General features: G+C 39.9%; 1 pseudogene; it reads left to right on the top strand.

Annotated features, from left to right (window-relative positions):
- Nucleotides 1-2,772: 2,772 nt before the first annotated feature.
- On the top strand, nucleotides 2,773-10,073 carry LOC110041296 (uncharacterized; annotated as a pseudogene).
- Nucleotides 10,074-13,437: the final 3,364 nt, after the last annotated feature.

Genomic DNA, 13,437 nt, shown 5'->3' with positions numbered 1-13,437 from the left:
AAGAAACGGCTGCTCACATCGGAACAACATTCCTTTCACGAAATTAGCCAATCACCGCTTCCGTTGCATTTTCAAGAACGTTTTTGCGCCAAATTCGCCCTTTGAAACTTGTCCAATCAGGGAATGTTTTTTTATCTTTGTTTCCCGTCGTGGGAGATGTCACAAATGAACATACAGATTTCCGGCTTTTGTTTAAGGACGCCGAAAAATACCGGCGACGCTTGAACCAGCTTTCTTGTAGCTGAAAACTCTTCAAAGTTTAAGCTAATTAATAGAAGCTTACAACTCAAAAAATTATTGTCGAGAAGGACAATATCTATTTCAGCTTAATAAAGGAACCAGGAAATCAAGTAGCTTCGCTCGATTCAGTGTTGACAGCGAGTTCTGAATGCCGCTCTTTCCTTCTGATTACAATCTGTAGGAAGCGTTTAGCCCTTAATTGACGCTTACAATACGACATTTCCAGAAAATATATATTCTCTCATTAGCTGAACATAGCGATGAGCACATGAAGCACTTGTACCTAGGGCTTTCATTTACATTTTTTTCAGTCCGTTTGATCGTAGCCAGCGAACACCGCCTACTCTTGGCGAAGTGCGGCGTGAAACAAAAGCCAGAAATCCCTCACGTGTTCGCACCGCAGACCTTCTCGCGCGAAAGCTTACGTTATCACACTTTGCTATTATGTGATTGGTCTGTTCAACAGAGCGCAAACAAACCACAAACACAAAAGGAAAAGAATGTGGTTCGGATGTAGGCAGCCGTTTGTTTGGGGACTTTGGGGGGAGCGTTGCGTGACATCCCAAAAAAAGGCTGCGGAGGAGACTAAGGAAGTGGCAGTAAAAACAAAATTATTCAGCTAAACTACATAAAGATCTACATAAATTAAATCGCTTCGTTCCGTCATTTTTAACTCGCGATTCCGAAGCAAGTTGCGAGTCGTAGTGGGTGATCAGATTATGCAAATAGTAGGTCATTCATCTGTAAAGTCAGTTCGGTGTTGATTTATTCTGTCAGCGGGTAATTAAGTAATTTAAAAAAAAACGAGCAGCAATGTTTTATCGGATTAAAGGCACGAGACGAAGCCGAGTTGTTTTAAACCCGATAAGACATATGCTGCGAGTTTTCTGAACAGCTTTAAAAGCGTTTGTGGTAGATCTACTCATTTGTAGAATAATCCTTGGGCTTATTATTTCTCTGGAAAAAATCGGCTGCAAAATTTAGCCGTGTCTTTATCAAATCTAAAGACACTCATTAAACATTCATTTCTTTTGTATTTTCTTTATAAATTATTAATGAGTTTTTGAACGAGTAATAGCGTAGCTAGGAGTGATCTGATTATGCAAATTGACATAACTTGAGACTCCATTATCCTCGGAGATTCAGGGCAGCTGAGCTCACGGGACGACGCAGTATTTTCGGGGGAAGGTTAACATCAAAAGATGGAGAGTTCCTTGACACTTACTCTTACCGAACCAGTTCCAGAAGCGTTTGAATTCCTTCCGGCTGATTGACCAGACATTTTCTTGTGAATCATCGGCGAGGAATCTAAATACTTTTTGAACATTGTGGAAATAAAATAGGGTATTTTTATTATTCCCGAATACGCTGAAAAATTACAACAATAGATCGATTCTCCCACGCGGCACGTGTAACGGTAAGGCCATCCCTTTTTTTTCTCTGTTTATCGTCGCCCGACCGACCCAGATTTTCACGTTTTCAAAAAAAAAAAAAACAGTTACACAGAAGGCAATGAAGGCAATGACACATTATTTCAAACAATTGTCACTTTAATCTAAAACATAAGCAATTTTTTGCCTTACAGATTTTTAGTTTTTCCCTGTTCTCGTTTGATTTTAACAACGACTTTTTCTTTCCTCCATTGCCGCGATGTTGACTTTGTAACCGCACCTTGTTGTTTCCAGGCTCCACGGATATTATGCTGAGGTACCGGGCCTCCTAGCTCCAGACTCCGTTTCCAATTTTATTGTTGTTTTTTTTTCCTTTTCCGACCGACCGACCCAAAATCAGAAAACGCATTCGACAATAAACCAAAAAAAAAAAGGGATGGCCTAAACGATTATTAAAGCACATGATTTGAAAATTCAAGAGATTAAGATAATTCGATCACTTAAGAACAAACCAAAACAAAAGTCAAAAGTTCAGTTCATTGGCGTGACGTTGTCGTCGAGCTGAAGTTATGTGGGTGATTGGATTTTGCGTTAAATTTGTGGGCGCTCGTACACTTTAAGCTGGAATTTTTCGCTTCTCGGAACGGGCGTGTCGTATGCAAATGAAAAGCAGCATGGACCTAAATCTTGGCGAGATTGTTTATATATCAATCATCTGTCATATCCCAGATTCTTGACTTAATTTGTTAAATGGTTACAATTTTTATTTTTGATGGCGTGACAGTGAAAACCAGCAATATGCGAAGTTTCATAAAAAAAAGCCGTGACATACTCGTCACGTAACTTCCTTGCCGTCACCTTCCAAGTTTGGTCGTGTTATTCCCTTTGTAATGTTGAAATTATTATCAGAGACACGTTGCAGTTAAAAAAAAATACATCCTGTAAGCGAGATAAGTATATATATACATTTTTTTCATTTGATTTATTAACAGACTTCAAATTTCTAAGATGTTATTTTTGAAATTCATTAGTACAAAACTTCTGTAATTAAAGTAACTGGTGGTTACTTTCATCAGTTTCCAGGGTATTATTTTTGCAGGGTAACAAAAACAATATTTTCGTTTTAATTTGTCTTGCATGAACCACGACGCTTGTGAGAGCCCCGCAATCATGTCTTGCCGTTCAGGCTTTAAACAAACGTTACATTTTGATTTTATTGGGGAAGCTACACAGTTGTGAAACGAAAGCAGATGTGGTTGGAACAGATGAAAGTGATTTTCACTGTCCGTCTTTCGACGAAGTAAGATTACGATGGCACGATTCTCACCCATTTACTCATTGCAACTCATCAAGCAAGATTCTTGAAGGACGTCTGGTTCGTTTTATGAGACGTGCAGTCAATACGTGTTGTGCGGTCGTGCAAATCACTGGCGAAAGGGTAAACGTTACCAGCTCGTACGACATGGAGATCCTTATAAGGAAATATCACGTCGATGATCCAACGGTCCACTTTCCAATTTTCTCCAACAGAGGCAAAAAAAACCCAGCAGTTTGACAGAAGATTCATTGCCCTGTTTGATTCTCCAGGACCTGCAGTGCTGAAATGCAGCCGCGGATTAGATTCATCTCTTACTGGATTTGCATACTTACTGAAAAATAGGTGGAAACTGATACTTATCTGCTTTTTACAACCGGTGTTAGCTGGCATGGCCATGTGGGGTTTGGTATGTACATAAAAATTGTCAATCATCGCTCTCTATTTTCTTTTTGAATTTTGCTATTTGCTTACAGCCCAAACTTTGTCCGCATTCCGACACTACAACGTAGATTGCTTAAAATTATTACAATTTCGAAATTGCTGAGATATATCTTGAGATATATCTTGAGATATATCTGGTATATGCATAGCATTCAAAGCGGCATCTCTTCGTAAAAGCTCTTATTTATGAAGTAACTCATATTTTTGATTCAAAATTCCTATGTAATAATTTCATGATCAGGTGAAACTGAGAAGTTGTATTTTTCGAAGCATTTTTTACGGTAATAGCGATATTTTTTGACGTCCAAATTTAGAAACTGAAGACATGGGGTGGTCCTTTACATATGAATCGGTGAAAAATATGGCAAAAAGAAAGTGTAATGACATACTGTGTTTTAAGAATAAGGCCCGTTTACGGTTTTGATAACATGTTCTGTGCCTACAGTGAAAATGAAAAGTTGTCACTCCTGTAACGGGTAAAAATCCGTTTAATTTTGCAACATGTCAGCCTTCACTTGATGAAAACAAAATAATTAAAAAAACTCCTTGTTAATTTTTGATGAGTCGCTCGTCATTCCTGAATGAGCTGGAACAATACCAAACACGTTTAAGACTTTCTTGGCAGGAACAACAACAACATCTTTTATTTAAACACGGTGGGTTTTAAAGCTAATATAGCTTATGGGGCCGTGTAAAAAATGTTCATAGGACAATAAAAGTAATGGCGTAGCCCTTGAGAATACCAAAGTTGCCCACGGCATACCACAGTGCTCCGTGCTTGGGCATATACTCTTCGCCTTATACACAAGCGATCTACCGAAAGCAGTCAACACTGCAACGACGTTCCTGTCTGCCGACGATACTACCATGTAACGCGTTGGAGAATCGGTGGACCAGGTCACAACAATGCTGAACAAAGCTCTAGAAGAACTCGACCTTTGGTGCAAACAGAACTCCCTGGGTACCACGCCCCCAAAAAGTGTGAGGGAATGATTAAAAAATTTTTGTGTTACAATTTCATGATCAGGGGAAACTGAAAAATAATGTTCTTTGGAACCCTTCCTACGGCAATTGATTTAGAAACAAAGTTTGTTTTGTAAACACGAAAGGGTAGACCACATTATCAATGTTTTAGACACCTCCGGCTGAACTTTAACTTAATTTTAATTAATTATTACATTTTCGAGGATCACAAGTCGAACCAGACGAGTTTCCGCATAACTCTTTATGCGGAATACGCGAAGGAATATGATGGGCTTTCGTTACTGTGGCAACCGTTGGGTAAGCTTTAATAATATGTGCATCTTTGTAGGACTAGTGTCTTTGTTGGGATTAGGCTTTTTAACTAAATGATGCATTGTTTTTTTTCTTTTGCTACGAATAAACGAAAAACGTGTAACAAATAATGTCATCACGAGCCGCGAGATTAACAAGGGTAGGAACGGGAAATGGAATTCGTTAAATTATAACTCCAAAGCCTTCAAGCCTCGGGTGTGATTTTGAAAAAGGAATTATTAAACTAGTAGTAGATGTTAGTCCAATTTAGGTCACTTTAAGGTGCCTTTAATTCGTAAACAGATGTATTTGTTCATAACTAGAGTTTCCCTTCAGTTGCTGTAACTAGTCTTATACCTTTGAAATCTCTGGATTCTCCCAGGCTGGAGCGACTAAATTTCAATCATTTTATTGAGACCTGTTGAGCACAACATTACTTACCATTGCAGGTATGGCGACAAAGAGCCCCGGTCCTCTCTGGCGCGTGCGTTTGCTATCCTGTGGATGATAGAGGGAGCAGTTTTGACGAGTCTGTTCTCAGCTAGGCTTAGCACTGATATGACGGCGGGCGAAATCAGCACAGATCTGAATCTCATCGGTAAAAAGGTATAGGAAGACGACCGTGAATCCTCGAATTAGCCCCCCCCCCCCCCGTCAGATAAGCGCCCCCTTCGAATAAGCGCCCCTCCTATGAACCAAAATTTAAAATAAGCGCCCCCCACCCCACCCCCCATTTTGTGGACGAGTAATTAGACAACAAAGGATGTATAGTTTTTGTCGTGTTTAATCATTCACGTCCAGCCTTTTTTATACAGTCATTTTAACAAATCGAATGTGGTTTAGCGTGGTCTGTACTCTCATTGACAACGATGCGGTAGCTGCGCCTTGTGAGTCCACAAGAAATTTAATTTTGACCACTGTGATGACGCGTATCGTTGTCGATGAGAGTACAGACCACGCTAAACCACATTTCGATTTGTTTTTTACCACAATATCAACGTGAAACAAAATGTTTTGTTTTTTTTTTCAGAGCGTGAGCAGAAAAAGGAGTTGCGCGGCACATTGACGCGAGCAGCGTTGTCTGGACTATTATCGATAACGGCAAATTGGCCAATCAGATTGCGAGATTAGTAGCAATTCTGGTAAAAAGTAATTTACATCTTTACAATACAGGAAACATGTTTCTTTTCCTCTAAGTTACATCCTACAAATGAAAATGATCAGGCCACGATTTAGGAAAAATTGAATAAGTACCCCCTTTATTAAGCCCCCCCCCCTCAAATATGCACCCTCCCCCCGCCCCCTGTGTTCTTCTAAATTTGAAATAAGCGCCCAGGGCGCTAATTCGAGGATTTACGGTACCTGATAACCACAATAATAATAATAATAATAATAATAATAATAATAATAATAACAAAAACAATCTTTGAAGAGGGAGCGCCCGTCACGTAATACGTGGTTTTCAGGGAGGTCCTCCATAAAAATAGAAAGTATTAAAATCTAAAATAAGAAATACAAATATCACAGACCTAAAATATAAAATATACAATAATTAAAGTACTAAAACTACCAAAAACTACCTACTGTCCTAAAAAGCGAATTACAAATAATTATCTATTAACAATACGTCGTACATCATGAAATTGAACACAAAAACGGGGTTGTCAAATAATTAATATGGAAAACTAGCGTCATATCATTAAAGCAGACGTTTGATATTGCTAGGTCAAAGTGAAGATTCTTGATTAAGAACTTAGCAAAGAAGTCTTTAACGCATGTTATACTTACTTCTGGCCCCTCTAGCGTTATGTAATATTTTTTTAGGTAGGAGTGCCACTCGGCACGGAAACGTTCTTCACAAAAGAATTTAACTTCGGCGCTGAATTTGAAGGTTAGCTAGATTTGTTTTTGGTATGGTTTTCCTCGTTTTTAAATGAGGTTCCTTTAGTAGGCACTACAAAACTTTATTTCCGGAACCTCTTTGTTTTATATCCTTAGTTATCTGCGTACCTTCTCATTTATTCTAAGATAGGTTAAAGAGTTGTGGCCTATATTCATTGATGTTTGAAGTTTCAAATGACCGAAAAAATCTTGAGAGCGATACACACCACGCCCACAGCACCGCCTTCAAGTTGCTGGCATTTTTAGCTGAGACAGTCGAGCCCGTTCTTATTGGCTAGAATTTCAAGCAGTGCAGGCGCACTGTACTAAAGGCTGAGAACCAAGCAGAACAAGGATACCTTTTCTCGCCACCAATTTAACAAATTGACGTCAGTTTCTCATTCGTCTGTCTTGTTATTAATCATGAATTTCGTCATAACATTGTCAAAGTAGCTGTGGATCCTTTGGGCGATGGCCGAGTGGATCCGCAGACTACTTTGACAATGTTTTGACGAAATTCATTGTCAATATCAGGACAGACGCATGACAAACTGACGTCGAATTGCTTTTTTACGATAACAAAAAGCACATCGCATCGCATCGCATCACATACATTATAAATTCATGTGTCTGTCCGCTTATTGACAATAAAATTTAGCAAATGAGCGCACGAGAATTAATGCAGTTATTGTAAAATAGGGTATTTCCCGAGGTTTTTTTATTGATTACATGTTGACGGAGTTACATTACTTGCAAAAATTTCGGACGTTTAGAATTTCGGACATTTTATATCAGACGTTTAATTTTCGGACGCTTTTAATCTCATTTCGGAAAAATTTCGGACAAAACTTTCGGACACTTCGATGACACCTACTTAATAAAACAACTAAAACAACAGCTGTGAAAATGATAGTTTTACCTACTGCGCCCTAATGGTTTTACAGATACGCCGTTTAGAAAATAACACAAATTCTATCAAGCTGATACTTATCTCAAGCCGTGTCTAAGGTAGAGTTCGCTCAAAAAAGTAAACTAAGGGTTTTCGAGCTACTCAACCATTTTATACTGTACTGTAAATATTTCGGACGCTTAAAAATTTCAGACGGTTTTGTTTGCGGACACCTTTTGCGTCCGAAATTGAAACGTCCAAATTTTTTTTTTTTTTTTCGCAAGTAATGAAGTCCAAGTCCAGTCTAATTGGTTAACTATGGCTCCTATTTTCGGGTGAATTTATTAACCCGGCAGGAATGCCTGTCACTTTTTGCCTTATAGAACTGGAAGACTTCCATGAGCTGGACGATAGCAAAAAATATTTGAATCACTGGAGTATCTCTTGTTTTTTGATGTTATGGCGGCTGAAATTCTCGAGGAAGCGAACAGGAATCATCTCGTAATGGAAAGAAACATCGCTTACAAGTTCTCCGTCGGTGTGATCCTGACGGGACATTTTGGTACAGTAGATGATGAAAGTTTCTTCGCTTGTTAGAAAAGAGAAATTGTGGACCTCCACGAATAGGAAAGGTCAGAATTTTAACTGCTAACTGTTTACAGTTTTTTTAGCACTTAAACCAAAGATAAAGATGTGCTCAGAGACCAAAGTAGCTTAAGCTTAATTTCGAGTTGGTAACTGACACGGTCAAACAACTGACAAGTTAAGATATATGGTATTACCAAACACGAATAGAAAAAAGTCGAAGTACATGTACCGTAAACTAAGTTACCTTCTACGTTACCGTAAACCATGCAAGAAAATTCCTTGACAAATTTCTCATGAGCGGGATAACTGGTGATTTTTTTGTACAGTGGAACTCCACCTTACGGACACGCCGTTAATACGGCCACCTTGTTGTCACGGCCACTTTATTCTGGCCCAGTCAAAAGCTCAGTCGGTCATTTTCTTATTTAAAGAACCCTATTAAGGAGGGGGCCTACCTAAATTTAAGTGCAGTTTTAGGAAGTTTAAAGAGAGATTAAACGGAAAAAAAAAGTTTTGGAACACCACCAGACAGTTGAACGCCCCCCGAAAGGGTACGCCAGGTTGGTGGACAACTGGTTGGCGTACGTTTACCAATATTTAACTTCAAATTCTAATTTTAATACAACATCAAACCTTCAAAATTTCCTATTTCCATAAATTTTACTAATCCTTTTAGAAAAATTGTTTATCCGCAAATATACTCAAAAATCACCAAAAAATTTACAAAACAGCCCAAAACGTAGATATGTGGAATGAGCAGAGAGATTCTTGACTGCTTGAAACGTGAACGATGATATTTGCATAAAACCATAATACCCAGCCAAATTACGGCCTTCATGTTTACCCCCGCCTAACACGGCCAGATCTTTGTGGCCCGTTGGTGACCGGATTAAAGGAGTTCCGCTGTCCCAATACAGCCCTTTTTCATTACCAAGGTATTTATATTTCAGGCCCTGGAAAGGCGCGAAAGAAAAAGAAAGAAAAAACATCAAGCTTCAAAAGATCAACCGCTGGATTACGGAACATGGGTCGTTATAGTCAGCGCAGTGATTGTGGTTTTGTGTCTTACCGCATCCATACTGAGGGAGTACCGCAGGCTCAAAGGTCACAATCAGGCTGTACCCATAGCTACTTCATGAAAAGAAAAAATTTATCCTGATGAATCTTGGAAATATCAAAAGTTTCAAACGCTCCCACGTAACTGACGTGTAAGCTTATAAGACTGCTGTTCAAGCTCCATTACTCGTGACCCGGCCAGTTTGCGTCGTTTACAGCCAGTGGTTTGCAAGAATTTTCCTGATCCATGGACTGTACAGCGGCGGATATCATATCAGTTTGGCAAATCGAAGCTGCAAGATTTTCATGGCTCAAATACATACGTCAACGCCAATTTTTAATTGTATTTAAGATAAACGAGGGAATTGATGTAAGAACAGAACGATTAATACTCGTCCTTGACAGAGATCTGTAAAGAATGTAACTGTAGTCAATACATGTAGCCTTATCAAGTAAATGTGCGTGAGTCTTTCACGATTGGTTTTGGTTTTACCTCTGATTAGATAAGAAGGTGGCACACGTTTTTTAAAACAATCATCGATCGTTGTGACGCAAAACCCATGTAAAAGGGATTGATATATGACACTCAAATGATAAGCGCAATCGGATTGAAGAGCTAGTTTTAGGATATTTTGTAGGGGAGGGGTGGGTATTCCCTATCATGGAGTCACGTGGAAGCTCCACCCAGATGGAGTACATGTACCTTTTCAGCTCAAGTTGGAATTATTATTATCGTCATCTTCTTCTGTCATCGCGCCAGTGGTTGCATAAGGTGGTGGAGTTATACAATAACGTAGTAGTTTCTCGAATTAATTCAGTGAGGAAAAAAAAAACTGACATTTATATTTAATTAATTTGAAGAGGCTTTCTAAAATCTTGAACAGACGCACCTGACGGCTGATTAATCAAGGCTGATTATATTGTACTCTCTTGGATCCCAGTGAGACCATCACAAAACATTTGTAAGTAATCTAAATAAACACGAACACGGCATTAGGAGCGGGCAATTTATTTAATGATGCACGATATAGCGAGCGTTACATCATTATGAAGAAAATAGAGTGGTAAAAAAAAATTAAACGCAAGGTTGTCGGAGATGCCTTCGAGTGGCACTTGCATAACTTAAAAAAAACCCTACACCTACAAGCTCGCCTGTCTGCGCTATTTAATTTCAATAGCGTAAGCATGCAGGTGAAAGTAAGTTATCGTGACCAACAAGTGAAATCATATGCTGTGCCAACGACCAGAGGCGTTCCCGGAGCTCAGGCTCTGACAAATCAGCTCTGAGTAACCAGGCCGATGAGATTCTCGTACAAAACACATCGTGTTATGAAAGGATTTGTTGAGCAACATCTTGTTCCGTAGGAGACGTATAGCCGTATTTGATGGCAACCCAATGGATTATTTTCCCCTTATACGCCCCTTCCAGATCGTAATCGAAGATAGGAAACTCGATCAGGCCACCAGGCTTTTTAATCCAGAGCAGCACACAGCTTGAGGAGCCCAGCATTGGTAAGACGTTACTTTTATATGAAAGCCGAGAAAGATTACTTAATGGCGAAGAATTTTGGAAAGAGAATTTGGTTTGGTCGCAATGGCTGACGTGAACAAAGTCACGAATGGCCTGGTCACAAAAGCAGAGGATGCCGCAGCTCTAGAGGGATCTGCTGTTTTAAAAGCCCGGAGAACATGCGGAAGATTGTCGAATCTCTGAGGTTTCCCCAAAAATTGCAAGCTAGTTAGTGGATCGACCCCGATCGTATTCTGATCGATGAAGAGATAGAGATTTCTGCATACACTGAGGATATTTCGCTGTTCTTCGAGCAGAAACTACCTCTGCCTTGACCAATCCCATGTTTGGCTACCTTACTTGATTGGAAAAGGAAAAGAGAAATAGCAAGGAAAAGTGTTAAAGATTGAAATCTGGGAAACATGGTTGAATTCGGTTGACTCTCTCAAAAGCAACTGTCCGTTCTGTAATTAATGCAGATCACAACCTTGCTGAATGTGCCAGTTTCGCCAAGGTGCCTGATAGAGAGCTTCATGATTTTATGATGGCATAGACGCTTTGCCATTGCTTGCTCGAGAGAAAGAAGAAAGAAGAAGAAAGCCTGTATACATTGCCATAAAAAACACGCTACGGTGATGCATGTGCAAAAGACCTGAAGTAGTCATTGTAGCCGAGAGTGCATGCAAATTGATAGGACTCAGGGAAACACCAGCCTGTTTAACACTGAGGAGAAAAGAGCAGGGCTGAACACTGTTGTGGCCTAACTACAATGCAATAATCCGTGACTACGATGCCCATTGTTGTGATTGTAAAGATTAATAAAGTAAAAGGAGTCCTCTTTACGTTGAGACTCTGCGTCGTTGGATAATGAATAAACTCTACCATCTTGCTCCGCTAGGCTCTTAGATCACCTTATACAGAATCAGTGGCCAAGAAACGAGAATAAAGCTAACTATCAACAAGATACCCAAGGTAGTCCCAAGGTAAGTTATTTTAGGATATGGTAACTAGTTCTTCCGCTGATGTTACTATCGCGTTGCGTGGATGTTTGCGTGAACGATTTGTTTATGTTTTGTTCACAAGGCGAAGGAAAACCTCCAATGCTGTGGGGAAGCCTTCTGTGATGTTTCAATATCACTGAGTTATGCCTTGGGCGTAAGGCCTAACCTCGATCTTCTCATGCCACCATGCTAGTTACAAAGATGTGGATCGTCTCATTATCCAGGACGTGGAGGTGAGGTGACTGATGTACACGAGAATGTTGTTATTACCTTTCCGAACATGCCACGCCCGTAACGAAGGATGTAATTTCAAGACAAGACAAGACAAGATCAGAAGATATGGAGAAATGGCTGCACCTTCAGTTTCCCGAAGTCCTGTAGTCCAGACTCCTACAAAAATGAAACTCATTACAAGCGCAGAATTTTTCTGGAATCTTCAAATTCAATTCAAATATTGACAAGAACTCTTTCAACGAAAAGATGGAGTTCCGGGGGCATATGTGCTGTTGTTAAGATCTCTTGGGAGTCGAAACATAAAGTACTGATCGATTTTGAATTTTAAATTTATTGTTCTCCAAAGAAGAACCAGAAATATGGTTCACAAATTTGGGATTAGGAGGGGGGTGAATAGGTTTTCGGGATGGATGAAAATTTGGGATCATGGAGGGGGACGAATAGGTCATCATGGAGGGGGATGAATAGGCTTTCGGATCGACGGATTTGGCCTTAGAGAGAGCGCGGATTGTGGATTTTTGCGGTAAATCGAGCGGATTCGCGAATTTTGAAAACACAGTGGATCGTGGATCAGCTGTGAATTTTGGCGCGGATTCCAGATTCTGCCTGTCTTGACGTTCGGATCTTAGGTCCTCAACGAAATTTGGACCATAGATCTTTCTTCATCCTTGGTCGGTATGTTAATGAGTCCATCCAAATTATTTCTTTTTTCCAACGAAGCTCATTTAAACAGTCATTGGAATTGTACTGTGTTAGAGTCATCAAGCAAGTTGCCTTCTTTACTATGTGTGCAAAATTAACAATGGCATTCACATTTATCAGTTTACCTTTGAACTTTTACACTTCTGTTTCCGGATGTGGTTGTGGTTTCGGATTTGAACAAAAATATTGGCGGATCGACGGATTTGGCGAAAAAAATGGCACGGATCGGTGGATTTGCATACCCCTATTGACCCCCCTCTTTAAGCTTTACCCCCTTTTAAAAATCTTGAACACTGATCACCAAAAGAGCAACACAAAAGTAGTGTAGAGACCAAAAAACAAATGAAACACTATGGAGATTTGAAATAACTCGCGGAAGAAAAACACTTTTGAGTGTGAAACCCTTACGCATGATTTTGGCAACATGTCGGTTAAAAGCTGTCGAAGACGATGGATCGAAGTATACGGCCACCCTGTAGTGTGCCAAATAGTCTTTAATTTGCGAGCACTTGCTCGACTGCAAACGCGAAAGATCATATCATCGCTTTGACAGCCATTTTGCTCACAATGTCGCCTTTCGAGAAAAACACCGGTCAGCAGAATTACAGCAAAAAAGTTACGACCTAACGACTGCTGACTGCCTGACCGAGCGAGTGATTTTTCCCCAAGTAACTGCTTTAACTCCCACTAGCTACTTTGTCACTCGTTAAAAAAGTTGAAGCTGCGTTGAACGGGTATTGTACTGTAAGTCTACTGTGGCCAACTGTGAAAGAGTGGGAAGATTTTACTTCCCCTTGCAATTGGGTGATTATGGACTAGACAATGCGGACTGCACGCCCAAAACACAACCTCGTTCCCAGGGTCCTCTCTCTCCCATGAAGTTCCTCAAATCAATGCTGGTCAGCGGGTGC

Source organism: Orbicella faveolata, unplaced genomic scaffold, assembly GCF_042242905.1.
Source record: "Orbicella faveolata isolate gen_17 unplaced genomic scaffold, um_ofav_v1 contig_46, whole genome shotgun sequence".
NCBI classification, from domain to species: domain Eukaryota; kingdom Metazoa; phylum Cnidaria; class Anthozoa; order Scleractinia; family Merulinidae; genus Orbicella; species Orbicella faveolata.
Note: the sequence above shows the minus strand (reverse complement) of the source record. Positions and strands in the feature narration are given on the sequence as shown.